The 7,482-nt window shown below is 33.5% G+C and overlaps 1 long non-coding RNA gene and 1 pseudogene across 1 annotated transcript; both read left to right on the top strand.

Moving 5' to 3' along the window:
* Positions 1 to 978: 978 nt before the first annotated feature.
* Positions 979 to 7,482, top strand: part of LOC113693616 (uncharacterized) — a 49,601-nt pseudogene continuing 43,097 nt past the window's right edge.
* LOC140009446 (uncharacterized) lies at positions 4,642 to 7,084 on the top strand. Its single transcript, XR_011816870.1, has 4 exons — positions 4,642 to 5,327; positions 6,346 to 6,388; positions 6,479 to 6,537; positions 6,801 to 7,084. It is a non-coding gene; the product is annotated as an uncharacterized lncRNA (long non-coding RNA).

Below are 7,482 nucleotides of genomic sequence, written 5' to 3'. Positions count from 1 at the left end.
GATTTGAATTAACTTTGTCTATTAGGTAAAAAGATACTAATATTTTCTCGAATGAAATTAAGGGATTTTCTTAGAAATAGTTGATTGTGCAAATGGTAATAGTACTAGTATTTTCAACCCTACCCCTTATGTTGTAATTGAGAAGAAAGTGTAGACTAAAGTGTACAAAAAATTTTTCCAACTCTATCCTCCTTTTTCACTCAATAACTTTCACCCAACACCAACAAAATTTTGCTCTTCATGAGACATAGGTGAAGTCTATTCCTCAAAGATTAGATAAAAAGCTACTCCATATTTTTCATATTAGTTTGGTTTCTTGGTTGATAACAATGATGAATTTTTTGTGGCATATATTCTTTAGAAGATTGGTAAATTACTTAGATATATTTGTGTGAGTAAGTGTTTACTAATTGCTGTAAAAAAGGGTCATTAAAACCTCCCATTTCCTTGTCCCTCTTATAAGATTCTAAGTTTCCCTTAGACATAATTAAAAATAAGGTATTTAAATAAATTGTCCAATGCTAGTAAGAGACAAGGATCATGAACTCTATAATTGTCGAAACAACCCGCAAAGTCCAATTAATAGTCCAAATCAAATCGACGTTATTTATCCTAATTCAAACTGTCAAATGCATAGTATCCTCATTTTGATATCAACATCAGACCTTTGTAATAGAGAAATATAACTATTTTATAGCATAAAAAGAAAAGAAAAGAATATAAGATCAATTTAGGATATTTTACTCACATAAGTTTTTTTTCTAGGGAGTTCTTCTTTTAGGTTACAACAATAGGTGTATGAAAAAAATAAAAAAATATGTGGGCGAAGTATGTGTAATTTTTCATACACGAGGGGAAGACACTGGAATTATCATAAAACTCAAATTAGCTTTTTGAAAAATTCACTGTTCTTGTTCTTCGTCTTCATTTCACCAACGGTCGTTGTTGTTTGGGTTCGGAAAAGCGAATCAGCAAAGAATGGCAAGAAAGCGAAAGGACTCCGCTAGCACCACAAGTGGCCACATTACTAAGGAAGGAGGAGGAGAGCAAGAGCATGTGAAGAAGAAGGAAAAAATGGTAGTGGAGGGATTGCTTTTATCAATGATAAAGAGCAAAGAGATGAGATCGGCCGTCCATACCAAGTTTAAACACCAGAAAAGGCTTGAGAAACGTAAGAGAGTTAAGACTCGTGAAGTGGCTAAGCAGATTGCTCTTGAACTTGAAAATGAGGTTTGCATTTCCTCTCTCTCTTCCTCTTTCTTCATCATGTGAATGCATTTTGTTTATCTGGATGCTTTAGGGTTTTGTGTGGTTTCCAATTAGATACCTCTAATCAATACTAATCATTCAGAATAAGTAATTTTTGATATCCAATAAAGTATGAACTATTAATTTGTGTGTTTGACTGAATTTATCATTTTTAGTCATAAATGAACTCTAATAAATACCAATGATTTGGATTGAGTAATTTCTAATATACAATGATTGTGAATTGTTATTATTTTATTTGATTGATTTTAACACTTTTAGTTATGGATTAATTAAGACCAAAGTGAACGGTTGCAAAAATCATAAACTAGGTTTGTGATAAGAATCTGGGTAGATACTAGTGGAAATGAAATTTATGTTTGGTCAGTTTGCTAAAGTAGTCAAGTAAAAGATTAGGCTGAGGAGAATGTATACATGCTATTTAAGCTAGTTGTTATGCTATTTATGGATTCAAACAATTATTTTACCATTGAGCATTAGAGGGTTTGATACAAACTTAATGAAGAAAGATTTTCAATGTTTAATAGCTTGTTCTTTTAGAGTGATCAATTAGAAAGAACATCCAATACTATTCTGATTAACATTAATTGTCTACAAGCAGCCTCCATCAAAGAAGATCTCTCACACAATTGAAAACACTAGGGAGCATGATAAGACTATTTTCAAGCCTGATGATGAAAAGGTAATTCCTTTATTCATTTTGAATTTTTGACTTTCTTTTCGCACTCAACCTACTTATTGGGAAAAAATTCTTGGAAAATTTGATTTAGTCCTAGGTTATCCTATATGTTTCTTACGTGCTTGTCTTGCCTTTTGCTTTTGGAACTATTTGCTAGAAATGATGCGGACGAATTTAGTTCAATTTTGAAATAGGATCATACTTCTAAGGTACTCATAACCATATGCCGTTTCAATACTACTGGATTTGTGCCTATTTGTCTATAGACTAGTGCCTATAGTTTCAGATAATCTTTAGTGGTTTTCTCTAATTAAACTCTTGCTCATATTTTTGTTAATCTATCCTTTTGTATAAATTTTATGCTGTAGAGGGACATGTTTTTATATCAGATCTACTGTTCGTGATTCTAAATGCACACTATTTCAAGAGAGGAACATAAGATCTTAAAAAGGTTTCTGTCTGAATTTCTGTTAATTCTTTTCCTTTCTTTAGAAAAAAACTAGAAGGTAGTTTTATTCTTTCTCGCTTTGCCTATGTAGACTGTAGAATATGCAAAAAAAAAAAATAAGAACTTTATATTTATTATCGTTGTCCACACTAACAGTCGGGAACTAGGTTAAAGCATGCAGTTTTTGTTTAGCATTTGTACCAAATCATTACCTTTGCTTTTTTTTTTTTCCTCTCCTGATGATTAAGTGTGAAATTTTAATGATGAACTTTCTTTAGATGCTTTATTGATAATGACATTACCTGTTGGACCTATTGGCCAATTCAAGCTATCAAAGTTGTTTTTGTGGAAGGATATCAAGGTTTGTTGGACCTTTATTGTCTTTTCAGAATCTTGTCTAAGCTACTAAATTATCTAATTAGGAAAATTTTTCTCTTAAGAGAAGAAACTAATAGTTTGATAAGATTAAGGAACATATCAATCGTGTTAGTCTGCACTCTAATCCACATGAAATATTGTAATTTCTAATCATTATTTAGCTGAAAGTACTTTCCAAAGACTTAGAATAGAACTCTAATTTCTTTGTTTCAATGTCCTGCTATTCTTCCCTCTTTTTCATTTATTTAATTTTTTGTGGTTATGTGGTAAGAATTTAAGATAAAGTTTTGACATGGGAACATAATTTTGGTATATAAACTATAAAGAGAAAAAGGTAAATTCATTTTAGAAATGATACGTCCAAGATTGTAATAGCATAATAGGAGAGGAGAGAATCATTTGAGAAAGATGATATTACTCATCATCCTTTCCATAAATCTAATTTTAAATATTATGCGTGATTTAACAATCAACAAAGCTAAAAAAGTATAGCATTTTTGTAGCAAAAAAGTCTAGTTCTCAAAATAGCTACTGCTAAAGGCACACTAAAAAAAATATAAATCTTCAAAAAATAATTTTAAGTTATGATATTGAATCCCATATTTTTATCCTATTGTATGCAATATAATACATCAACACTAACTCAAGGGGAAAGTCTTTATCTTTTCCCACAAATCTATTCCTAAATAGTTACTAAAGAATCTCTTTTCTTTTTTGAATCTATATGTATCGATAAAAATATATATAATAGATTGAAAAATCTTAGATTTTTTGTAACGAAAAATTCAGTTATTGAAAGAAAGCACTAATTCTAAGAAATATATTGAAATATCAGGAAACATTTTCTCGAAATAGTAAACAACAAAAATGAAAGAAATCTCCTTTGTTATCCAAAATATGAAAATGACAAAGAAACAGTTAAGCATGATCACAAGCCACTTAATCTACATTCCTTTAACTTAAACTCTCTTTTTTTGTTCTCTTGGTTTTTTGTCATTGAAAGTTTGACTTATAGGATACTTCCTTTTTGGGTCACATTCCTTGCTGTTTGCATGACAGGCATTGTGACGACTTGAAAATTTGCTTATATTTTCTTATAATTCGCTCTTATTTTGAACAATTTAATTTATAATTCATTTTACTACTAAATTTACTCCCTCAATAGTTGTAATAAATAATAGAATCGAGAGTTTTACTTTTACTTTTATAGTTAGAGTAAATTAGGATTTTTGTGCACTTTAATCGTGTGATCATTTGATGAGGTATGTGTACTAAATTTGGTGGATAAGAGTGAGTATTAGGTAAGAGGAAGTGTGTGTTTAGAAGTGCTAATGATAAGTTAGTGAATCATAAATTAAAACAAAAGTACAAGGCAGTTAAGGAAAATAGACTTGAACCGACGTGCACCGTTCGTACCAGCTGAGTACGCCACTTGACCAATACTTTCTTACCCTAATTTTCTTATTTTTATTTCATTTAATCATCCTTAAATTAACCCTTAAATCAGCCACCATTATTGACTAAGGAAAAGGAAAGAAAAGAAAAAAAAGAGGGAAAAATGAATGATTGCCAAGTGTTGGCAATCAAGACTACCATTGACCAAGCTTTCTTTAAAACTTGTCTTTCCTCTTGGACACAAATAACACTCCATTTTCTTACCTCTTGGCCGAAATTTAGTGAGGAGAAATGGAGAAAAAAAACTTCATTTCAAGCCTTGATTTCTTGCTCAATCCAAGAGAAATCCAAACAGCAACCCAAATTTGCCATAAATTCGTTAGAATTAGGTCTGCAAACCAATCGAGCAGCTCGCGAGCGGCTCGAGTCAAAGCTCGACTCGAGTTCGATCAAACTCGAACTCGAGTCGAACTCGAGCGGCTCGTTTATTAAGCGAGTCGAACTCGAGCCATCTGAGATTAAGCTCGTTAGCTCGTCGAGCCGCTCGACGAACCGTATGAAATTACAAAAATACCCCTATTTGTATAACTAATTACTAAGTTGGAACTTGGAATTCAAGCATCAGGGGGCCGAGGTTCAAAGTCTTCAGACTTCAGAGCAAAAGTTGTTTCCCCAAATTGAATTGCATTTCTAATTGCTTCTCCCGCTGTCCCGCATCTCTCTTTCGTCTTTCCTTCATAATTTCTCAAACAAACCCTAGCCACTGCCGCCACAGTGCACCACAGCCACCACCGCCACCGCCACCCTTCAGTCACCACCACCACAGCCACCACCGCCACAGCCACCACCTCCACGTTGTAAAGTTAATCGTCTGCAATTCGACTTCTTCGATCTCCTCAGCCTAGCTGTATTCGGACCCATTGCCATCAAAATAACACCTGGCGGCTCTCCTCGACCCAGCTGTATTCTCAACGACTGCTAACTATCCTTCTTCCTTTCGCGCCGCTCGTCCTTCATTTCCCACCTCGGATCCAGATTCTAAGAAAAAAGCCCTCAATTTGATTTCCAATTTAAGGTTGGTTCGGCGTTCTCCTAATTCCTACGTTGGATCCGGGATTTCATTTGGGTCACAGCTTCACTTGTTCAATTAAAGAATTTGTAAGTAGTAGATTATTTTCTCTCGTCTGAAGTTTGCTGCTTCCCTCTAGTTAGCAAGTACGAAATCAATCTTGATTTTGCCCAAATCATATATATATATATATATATATGAACACAATAAAACCGATAACTTGATGCATGCTGATGGTTAAAGTGGCAGAGTAGAAAAATGGCCTGCTTTATTGGTATCTCTGCACCATATGCGGTTTCTTGACTTTGAATATCATGTTCTTTTAGGTGAAAGTTGTGTCGGCTTAGTTATGTTGGAAATAAACAAATATACGGTTTGCATTTGTCATCTAGACTTTAAAAAGTACCTTTTTCGTGTGCTGGTTGGAATGAGTTTGCATTAAAATAGAACCGGAAGAGAATCATATCTACAGATACATCTCTTTTAAAGATTGCCTTTGTTATTTAATTAGGGGATGGTAATAATTTATCCGACTTGAATTGCGTAATACTAGCAGGGATCTTATATTTTTGGGGGCAGCTAATAAATCTCCTTAATGTGACTGAAGATCAATCAATCGACAACCACTTTTTTCCAAAGTGTCATATTAAATTGCATCTCTTAAAATGATGAAATACTAGTTGAATAGGAAATCATTTCCATATATCTCTTGGTCCAGTTATGGAAACAAAGAGACATGATTGGTGGGGTGATGTAAAATAACATGTCATTGAGGTCAGTGGTGTCCAACTAATCAATAATTTGGAATGTCTAGAATTTGATAGGACTTGGGACCTCCTTACTTGGTTGGATTTGGGGTGGTATTGGAATTTTGCCTAATCAAGAATTTTCTTTTCATTGTTTGTCATACTGGTGGCATTAGTCCAGTTGTTTGGATATCAAAAGGCTATAAAACTGTGGTCATCCTAGAGTCTGATCATTAATCATTTGGAGTACAAGAAGTCCAGTAGAATTCCATATATTTCTCAGTCAACCGTCATTACTTAATTAGTTTTATGGATATCGTATCCTTACCACAAAAACTGTTGAAATGTTGATGTGTGCTAGGGATTGGTGTCGTAAGCTACACGGGGTGAAGAAAAAGGATAAGGTAATTATGTTGCAAATTACTATTTCTTCTATTACAATATGTTTTATAGTTAGATTAATCTTGGTCATTATTTTTTTTTTTACTTTGCAGAAAATGAAGTCAGCACAAGAGATTTCATTGCCTATTCCTTGAACTTTTTCATGTTTTAGGTAATCTATATTCTTAGTTTATTGGCTATTGGTCTCTTTATTCATTTGGCTGCTGGTTTCTTTATATGTGTATATGATCTATTTGGTGGCTGGTTTTGCAACTAAAATGGAAGTTATTTGGTTGCTTTAGTTCCCTTTTTTCAGATGATTTTTAGCTGTTGTTTAATTTATTGTTTGGGCTGTTCATTAGTTGAATTCTGGGCAGGATTTTTAGCTGCTGTTTTTCTAGATTGTCTAAAACTTTGTGACTCTTTGCGCTTCAGACTGGGCCCTCCACATCCAGGCATTGCCATTGCCATTGCAAACTTATCCAGGTTCAATATGTTTCTGTTGCTGATCAGAAGAAGAGAAGAAGTTCGTGACTTCAATGATTGTGCTTAGTTTGTACTTTGTAGTTCACTATGTTTCTGTAGTAAGAAGTTCTTGGCTTGCTTTTGGTTGTTATTTACTTATTTTTTGATATTGAACTTTGTGACCGAGAATGTTGAACTTGTATGAAGTGCTGGGCATTTAAATTCTAGACTTTTATGTGGCATGTATTTCTAAATTTATGATTACATTTAGTGAAAAAATTTTAGGCCTTTTTTTATTATGATCATGCTTTGGTCGGAGTTTATGTGGGATTGCTTTCTGTTGATGGACTTCTTGCTGTAATTGCATTTACTTAGGTGAGGTTTCACCTCTTTCTCATCCTTTTCTTTCTTTTAGACAACGTGTAAAAGAGAAAATGTACATTGGGGTATTGATGATTAAAGTAACTGGCTTTCGTTTCTGGGTTTTGTTTAAATGGTTGAATTGTCGATTCTGCTGTACTGAGCTTCTTGGAATGGTGGGGTTTTAGTTGTCTTGTGACTTAGTTGAGACTCGGATGATTGGTGATTTCTGCACTCTTTTGTATGATTGCGTTGGATAAGGTGGAAATGTGACTGTAATCTGATGTGAGTT

Source organism: Coffea arabica, chromosome 1e, assembly GCF_036785885.1.
Source record: "Coffea arabica cultivar ET-39 chromosome 1e, Coffea Arabica ET-39 HiFi, whole genome shotgun sequence".
Taxonomy (NCBI): domain Eukaryota; kingdom Viridiplantae; phylum Streptophyta; class Magnoliopsida; order Gentianales; family Rubiaceae; genus Coffea; species Coffea arabica.
The sequence above is the reverse complement of the archived record's forward strand: the minus strand, read 5'-3'. Positions and strand labels throughout refer to the sequence as shown.